General features: G+C 39.6%; 1 long non-coding RNA gene across 1 annotated transcript; it reads left to right on the plus strand.

Annotated features, from left to right (window-relative positions):
- Window positions 1–797: 797 nt before the first annotated feature.
- Window positions 798–6,949, plus strand: LOC122447432. The gene is made up of 3 exons (XR_006271225.1): window positions 798–809; window positions 3,858–3,860; window positions 6,818–6,949. It is a non-coding gene; the product is annotated as an uncharacterized LOC122447432 (long non-coding RNA).
- Window positions 6,950–9,520: the final 2,571 nt, after the last annotated feature.

Raw genomic sequence — 9,520 nt, forward strand, 5'->3', positions numbered from 1 at the left:
TATTAGCAATGAAACCTTTTGAGTATGTAAAATGGATAATACATCATGACCAAGGGGTTGTTACTGCAATGACATAGTAATGCAAAGTTGGTTCAACATTCAATATACAATCACTGTATTTTACTATATCAACAGACCAGACAAGGAAAACCATACATACAATCTGGAATATATGCAGAGAAATCATTTGACAAAATTAAAAGTCCATTCTTGACAAGAATTCTCAGTAACCTAAGAATATATGGGAACTTTCTCAATGTGATAAAGGACCTTTGCAGAAAGCCTACAGTTAATATCATAATTAGTGGGGAAATATTGACTGCTTCCCTACCTAAGATTTTGGGGCAAAGGAAAGGAAGGATGTCTGTTCTTACTACTTTTCAAACTAATTTTTAAGAAGAACAAAGCTGAAGGATTTATGCTACCTAATTTCAAGAACAACTATAAAACTACAATACTAAAGACAGTAACTATGACATAGGATAAATAAAATAGATCACTGAAGCAAAACAGAGGGTTCATAAATAAACTCAGTTATGTGGTCAGTGGATTTTCATCAAGATCACGAGGTAATTCAAAGGAGAAAGGACAATCTTTCCAATTGGCTATCCATATGGGAAAAAATGACTCACCTCTTATACTCTAGTTTCTATTAAGAAGTGTTAAGAATACAGAAAGTCTTATTTTTGCTTCTTTACTCACAGTAAGAGTTGGTAAAATTATCTAGTCGCCCATTACCTGAGTAGAAATTTGTCATAATTTCAAAGATCACATTTTATTTCTATATTTTTTCTTTTTAAAATTTTAATGTATTTTTCTTATTTTTTCAGCTTCATATTCTATTTATATATTATGTTATACATAATTATATTGTATTTCAGATAATTCCAGTATCTGAAGTCCTTGATTTGCGACCTCATGGACTGTAGCCCACCAGTCTCCTCTGTCCATGGGATTCTCCAGGCAAGAATATTGGAGTGAGTTGCCACTTCCTTCTCCAGAGGAAGTCCTTGAGGGCATAAGTTTATTATTTTTCCTAACTCTCATCACTTGTTTCCTCCTTTTTTTTTCTAGGGGTAAAAGATTTGATTTTTAGATTTTAATCTGTGGAACACTGGATCTAGGATGCTTTTCTAGAAAGAGACTTGTGTCTGCTTCTACAGGGTGTCAAATTACCTTATGTATTCTGGAAGGACATTTAATTAATGTATTAACGTGGGTTTTGTGAATTACACTAGTAACACAAAGTTAGACTCCAGGCTCATTTAAGAGTAGATGCATGATTTCATGCTGTTACTTCAGTCATGTCTGACTGTTTGTGACCGAATGGATTGTAGCCCACTAGACCCCTATGTCCATGGAATTCTCCAGACACAAAAACTGGAGTGGATTGCCATTTCCTTCTCCAGGGGATCTTCCCAACCCAGGGATCAAACACATATCTCTTATGTCTCCTGCATTGGCAGGTGGGTTCTTTACCACTAGTGCCACCTGGGAAGCCCGAAAACAGAGATAGAGACAAATAAGTTTAATTTCAGCTTTGAGCATGCAGAGATTTTTATGGCTACATTTTCACTGAAGGCATAGTCCCTTCAAGGGGCCCAAGATTCTAGGGAGGTCTTAAGTTCGACTGCTCTCCTTATAGATCCATTTGGTTTCTCCCAGTATCTGACATTGCCATCAAAATCCTTGACTTTGACTTTTGCTGCCAAGGTAGTCTGAGATCTTTTATCCCATCACTCTTGTTTCAGCTAGTTAGTTGCTCGCTATACTCTTTTCTCTTTTTCCTGTTCCTTAAAAGGTTCTCTTCCTTCTTTGTGATGTAAGCAATACATTGAAAGTGGTTTGGGGTGCTTTCCTATGGTTCAGTGGTTAAGAATAGACCTTGCTGTGCAGGGGACATGGGTTCGATACCTGGTCAGGGAACTAAGATCCCACATGCCACGGAGAAACTAAGCCGAAGCACCACAACTACTGAGCTTGAGCACCACAACCAGAGAGTCTGTGCCCTGCAAGAAAAGATCACGCATGCGGATGCAACAAAGACCCCATGTGACACAACTAAGACCTGACGCAGCCAAATAAATAAATAAATACAATATTTAGGAAAAAAAATGGTTTTGCTGTTGTTGGAGAAGGCAATGGCAGCCCACTCTAGTACTCTTTCCTGGGAAATCCCATGGACGGAGGAGCCTGGTAGGCTGCAGTCCATGGGGTCGCTAAGAGTCGGACACAACTGAGCAACTTCCCTTTCACTTTTCACTTTTATGCATTGGAGAAGGAAATGGCAACCCACTCCAGTGTTCTTGCCTGGAGAATCCCAGGGACGGGGGAGTCTGATGGGCTGCAGTCTATGGGATCACACAGAGTTGGACACGGCTGAAGTGACATAGCAGCAGCAGCTGTTGTTGTTGCTTATTCAGCACCTACATATTTTTCACTATGAGGATTTTTAGACTATGTAATCCATCCCTGGGTTTTCCAGGTGGCTCAGTGGTGAAGAATCAGCCTACCAATGCAGAAGACACAGAAGATGCTGCTTCGATCCCTGGGTCGGGAAGATCCCTGGAGATGGAAATGGCAACTCACTCCAGTATTCTTGCCTGGAGAATTCTATGGACAGAGAAGGCTGGCGGGCTACAATCTGTAAAGTCGCAAAGAGTCAGACACAATTGAGCAACTGAACACACAATCCATCCCTACTGCTGGAAGTAGGATCACATCCAACGTTTGAAGTAACTTTAACACTCCTTTCAATAACACTGATTTTAACTTGGCTCTTCTCTTTACACTGATGCTTCAGAAAAGCAATGGAGTAAAGTAAGTCCTGTCTTTAGACTCCTTCCAAGTGATACCACAAAGGCCTTAACATGAAGTGAGGAGGAGAAAAAGAACCCCCAAAATATTTTTATGTGAAGATACCTATAGACCTCTGACAACACCTCCAAACTAGACTATTTGCAGGCTTCCATCTCAGGCTCTTCACAGATGATGAGGCAACATCCACAGATGACTCATGTCAACTTCATGCATGATATTCTGACTGGGAGAATTTTTCTTTTCATTTGTGAGCCGAAGCATACTTTCCTCACTACTAGTAGGGACTCCACATGATGTTTATTAAATGTCACAGCTCCTTTAAATATAAATCCTTGGTATCATTCAGTTCAGTTCAGTTGTTCAGTCGTATTTGATTCTTTACGACTCCATGGACTGCAGCACACCAGGCTTCCCTGTCCATCACAAACTCCCAGAGTTTGCTCAAACCTTTGTCCGTCAAGTCAGTGATACCATCCAACCAGCATCATTAGTGACCCCTTTAAACACCATTGTCTTTTTTTCTATTCCATTTGCCTTTGGTGTTCCTTTCAAAGAACCAGTAGTTCACTCAACTACATAAAACTTACTAAAAGGTATTTCTTTCAGTCACTTCTAAAGACTCTAATAATAAGTCTAGCCATGATAACTCCTATAACTGCTTATTAAGTAGACAAAACCAAATGCAGAATTCATCTTTCTTGTATGTCTGTTGCAATGAGATATAAGGAGAATATACAGACATCTGCTACAGTTAGAGCAAACTGGGAAAAACTCGAGATTAACTGTATTGGACACCAACTTGGAAATATATCAGTACTGTAAGTTTAGAAAAATGAAATCCAGAGTTGCTACCCATCACTATGAGAAAATGTTTTGCCAATTCAAATATAAATACATGTGGTAGCAATCAATGTCTATGGATTGTCTAGGCTACTATTAAAATGAATGCATTTATTTACAATGGTATACTTAATGTAAAACTTCTATTGTTTAAAATTCTAATTGTTAAAATACAAAGTTTTAGATACTTCAAATAGGGAGTACTGGCAGAATGAAGAAGATAAAGGAGAAGGTGAGAAAAAAGGAGGAAGAATGTGTGAAAAATGTGAAATGTGTAAAAATGTGAAAGAAGAGAAAAGAAAAAGAGAAAGCATAAAATGGGGGGAAAAAAAGAATTTGGGGCGGGACAGAGAAGTACTCTGAGAGTAAGAGAAATTGGAGATTGGGAATCAACAGAAACTCTATTGGCTTAGCCAAAAAGTTCACACAGGTTTTCCCACAACATCTTTCTGGTAAAACCAGCAAAATGATGCTGAGTTCATAAGTTAGTTATTTGTATGTAAATCACTACCAACCTATTTCTAAAAATGATGCCTTTAATCAGAGCTCCAGATTAATGTTTGCAATCACTTCCTGCACTCTCCTACTGCATGAATGAGACATCTCAAAAATCAATAGGTTTACATCAAACAACCATCTGTCCCTAACTCACTCTCCTCCTCTAAACCTAAAACCTGCTGCACCCAATGTTTCTTCCCAAAGTAAATAGTACAGTTTACTCATCTACCAGGTCAATTATGACAAATCATTTCTTTTTCTCTTTGTACTTGGATAGAAAATATTTCCCAGCCTCCTTTGCAGTTAGGTACGGCCATGTGACTCATCCTACCAATAGAATGCGGATTAAAATGATATATGCTACTTCCAGATTGTAAACCTTCACACCCTGTGCATTTGCCTGACAGCCAGACATGCACAGAACCCAGCGGAAGACTCAGAACCTCTGGGGTGAAAGAGGTACTAGAAGAAAGCAGCAGAGGTCCCTGAATGACGTAGAAAATTCTTCCCTAGGACGGACCCTTAGCAAACTGATACATGAGAAAGAAATACATCTTTATTATGTTGAGGAATTGAGGTTGGGAAAATTACAAAGGCTTACCTTCCCAATTATTGAGTTGGCCAAAAATTTCACTCTGGTTTTTAGTAAGATCTTATGGAAAAACTCAAATGAATTTTTGGCCAACCCAATAAATTGGTTTCTTGAGGTGAGGAATTCTGATAACAAATACCAAGAACACATAGCAGTGACCTACCAGTTGGAAACCGGGCAGTAAAGAAGCAGTTGTCACAAGTTCTGAAAAGATGGCAGTATACGTTATACAACCGCAAAATACTTAATAAAAGAGTTGCCTGTTATCCACACAACAACAAAATCTAAACATCTAGGAGCAGGAGTTGGAAAGAATCAGAATGTTTTGTGTTACCTGTTACTACTGGCTGCCTTAGGCAAGATACAGGTACAAGAAGGAGATGAGCCTTAAAAAGAACTGCCTTATTTCAAGCAAAACTTAACAAGAAAAAAGTACAGAAGTTTAGAAACATTCACTGCTCCTGGACATCTAGGAATAAAACACTGAGAAAAGCTTCCAGCAAAAACTGGTCAGTAAAATTTCTCAGTGAAACAAAATAAATCAACTTTGCTGCAAAGATTGAATAAGGGCCCTAACCTATTCCTGATGTTTATTGTTACAGAGAGCCTCAGATTGCCTCTAATACATTAAGAGAAATAGTGGAGTGAGAAAATTATTTTTAAGGGAAAATAAAAGCAAATATTTATTGTTCAGTCACTAAGTCGTGACCAACTCTTTACAACCCCACGAACGGCAGCATGCCAATCTTCCCTGTCCTTCATTGTCTCCCAGAGTTTGCTCAAACTCATGTCCATTGAGTCAATGATGCCATCCAACCATCTTACCCTCTGTCACCCCCTTCTCTTCGTGCCTTCAATCTTTCCCAGCATCAGGGTCTTTTCCAATGAGTCAGCTCTTCACATCAGGGTGCCAAAGTATTGGAACTTCACCATCAGTCCTTCTAATGAATAGTCAGGGTTGATTTCTTTTAGGATTGACTGGTTTAATCTCCTTGCTGTCTCAAGAGTCTTCTCCAGCACCACAGTTCGAAAGCATCACTTCGGCACTCAGCCTTCTTTATGGTTCAACTCTCACATCCGTACTTGACTACTGGAAAAACCATAGCTTTTACTATACAAGCTAGTCTATTGGTGTTATTTTTTAATAATATTTGCTCTCTGTCTCTGTGTCAAATTTTGGTAATTCTCACGGTATTTGAAACTTATCATTATTATTATACTTATTATGGTGATCTGCAAACTTCAATATTAATATTAGAATTTTTCAGCCCTCCACAAACCGTGCTTATATAAGACAGCACACTGAATCAATAAATGTTCTTGAACTCTGGCTGCTCCACCAACTAGCCATACTCTCTCTCTCTCTTTTTGGATATGCCTACTCACTGAGACACGACAATACTGAAATTAGGCCAGTTAACAACTCTACAATGTCCTCTAAAGCATTCAAGTGAAGCTTGAAATTTGAACACTGTCCTTCACATTCAATCTAAAGCTACAAATGATTAAGCTTAGGAAGGAAAGCATGTCCAAAGCCAAGACAGGCTGATAGCTAGGCCTCTTTCTCCAAACTGTTAGCCGAGTCGGGAATACAAAGGAAAAGTTCTCAAAGGGAATCAGCAAACACATGAATGATAAGAAAACTAAACAGCCTTATTGCTGATATGGAGAAAGTTCTAGTGGCCTGGATAGAAGATCAAACCAGCCACAACATTCTGTTAAGACAAAGTCTAATCCAGTGCATGGCCCTAAATCTGTTCAATTCTATGAAGACTGAGTGAGGTGAGGGAGCTGCAGAAGAAAAGTTTGAAGCTAACGGAAGTTGGGCATGAGGTGTAAAAGGAAGAAACTCTCTCTATAATATAAAAATGCAAGGTGAAGAGCAAGGGTTGATGTACAAGCTGCAGCAAGTTACTCAGATCTTCCTAAGAAAACTAATGAAGGTGGCTATCCCAAACAACAGATTTTCAATATCAATGAAACAGCCTTATATTAGAAGAAGATGCCATCTTGGACTTTCATAGCTAGAGAGAAAAAGTTAAAGCCTGGCTTCAATGATTCAAATAGCATGCTGACTCTCTTGTTAGAGGCTAATGCAGATGGTGACTTTAAGTTGAAGCCAATGCTCATTCCCCATTCTAAAAATCTCAGAGCCCTTAAGAAATATGCTAAATCTACTCTGCCTGTGGTCTATAAATGGAATAATAAAGCCTGAACAAGAGCACAGCTGTTGACAACATGGTTTCCTGAATATTTGAAACCCACTGTTGAGACCTACTGCTTATTAAAACAGTTCTTTCAAATATTACTGTTCATTGACAATGCACCTCATCACCCAAGAGCTCTGATGGAGATATACAAGGAGATTCATGTTGTTTTCATGCCTGCTAACACAACATCCATTCTGAAGCCCATGGATCAAGGAATAGTTGCAACGTTTATTATTTCAGAGACACATTTTGTAAGACTAAAAATGCCACAGATAGTGATTCCTCTAATGAATCTGGGCACAGTAAATTGAAAACCCTTTGAAAAGGATTCCCCACTCTAGATGCCATTAAGAATATTTGTGATTCATAAGAAGATGTCAAAATGTCAACATAAATAGGAGTTTGTAAGAAGTTGATTCCAACCTTCCTGGATGCCTTTGAGGGGATCAAGACTTCAGTGAAGAAAGTAACTTCAGATGTGGTATAGATAGCAAGAGAACTAGAATTAGAAGTGGGACCTGAAAATGTAACTTACTTGCTATAATCTCATCATAAAACTTTAATGGATGAAGAGTTGCTTCTTGTGAATGAGCAAAGTTTGAGATGGCATCTACTCCTGATAAAGAGGCTCTGAAGATTGTTGAAATGACAACAAAGGAGTTAGAATATCATATAAACTGAGTTGATAAAGCAGTGGCAGTATTTGAGAAGATTGACTTCCACCCTGAAAGAAGTTCTACTATGGATCAGATACTATCAAACAGCATTACATGTGACAGAGAAATCAGCTGTGAAAGGAGGAGTCAGTTGATGTGGTGAACTTTATTGCTGCCTTATTCTAGAAGCTGCCACAGCCACCCCAACCTTCAGCAACAACCATCAGCCATCAACATGAAAGCAAGCCCCTCTACTGGCAAAAAGATTAGGCCTTGCTGAAGACGCAGATGATGGTGAGCATTTTTCAGCAATAAAATATTTGTTAATTAAGGTAGGTACATTTTTTAGACATAATGTTATTGCACAACAGATTCTAGTACATGGTGTAAACATAACTCTTTTTTTATTAAATTAATTTATTTTAATTGGAGGCTAATTACTTTATAATATTGTGGTGGTTTTTGCCATACATTGACTTGACTCAGCCATGGATGTACGTAACTTTTATGCACTAGAAAAACAAAAATTTCATGTGACTTCCTATATTGTGATATCCACTTTACTGCAGTGATCTGTAACCAAAGCCACAATATCTCCGAGGTATGCCTTAATTTTTGAGACGGCTGTACTGACAAAGAAATTGCGAACCTGGTGTCATAATGCACACAAGTTTTCAGTGAACCTTAAAATATCTCTCAAGTAAGAATGGGGTATGAAAGCTGTGCATCCTTCAAGAAATCAAACTCCCCACCATCTACTTCAGATGCGGTCAAGGAAGATATGGACAAGTGACAATCTCCCAGGGAACAGAACTAGGGGTCGTAAACCAGGGAGCTTCTCCAAGACAGCAGAATTGGGACTAATCAAGAAACTTCCCTTACCTTCAAGATAAGGGGCCATCTTTCATGATGTCTATCCAGTGAATTTCACCAGTAACTGACTGCTACTCACTCTGCCTTCTTCTAAATGGAAGTGTTTGTTTGTACTTATTTGGTCTCTATTACACCATTGTGTAGTCTTTCCTGGCGGCTCAGTGGGTAAAGAATCCTCCTGCAATGCAGGAGATGCAGGAGATGTGGGTTCAAACCCTGGGTTGGGAAGATCCTCTGAAGGAGGAAATGGCAATCCAGTCCAGTATTCTTTCCTGGGAAATCCCATGGACAGAGGAGCCTGGCAGGCTACTGTCCATGGGGTCACAAAGAGCCTGACATGATTAAAGCACTGAGAACTCACACGCCATTGTATATGGGTGGAGAGCAGGTAGAATGTCAGTTATGTTCCTCTTTAACTGACCAACCTATGAGAAGCCACATCTCTCACTAAAAACACTCTGGAGATTCTGCTGTCTGAGCAGGATGAATGACAAGATGGGACCTTAGACTGTTTCTCTTGCAAAAAGAATGTCTACTACTGGAGAAAGGAATACCGAAAAAGGCACTTGGTGGTTGGAAGGGCAGACTGTGCTTGTGACTTCAGCAAAGTTTATTTTCTCTTCCTTTTGGACATCCAGAGAGACCTCATTTCCCGGTTGTTGCTGTTTAGGTCACCAAGTTGTGTCTGACTTTGTGATCCCATGGACTGTAGCCCGCCAGGCTCCTCTGTCCTTGGGATTTCCCAGGCAAGAATACTGGAGTGGGTTGCCATTTCCTTTTCCAGGGGAGCTTCCCGACCCAGGGATTGAGCCCATTTCTCCTGCTTGGCAAGCAGATTCTTCACCACTGAGCCGCCTGAGGAGCTCTAAAATTCTATTGGGGGTTTCCCTGGTGGCTCTGTGGTGAAGAATCCACCTGCCAATGCAGGAGACATGGGTTCAATCTTCCTGGTTAAGGAAGCTCCCACATGCCTCGCAGCAACTAAGCCCATGTGCCACAACTACTGAGCCTGTGCATATTTCTCAGGCTCC

The sequence above is a fragment of the Cervus canadensis genome, chromosome 9 (assembly GCF_019320065.1).
Source record: "Cervus canadensis isolate Bull #8, Minnesota chromosome 9, ASM1932006v1, whole genome shotgun sequence".
NCBI classification, from domain to species: Eukaryota; Metazoa; Chordata; class Mammalia; order Artiodactyla; family Cervidae; genus Cervus; species Cervus canadensis.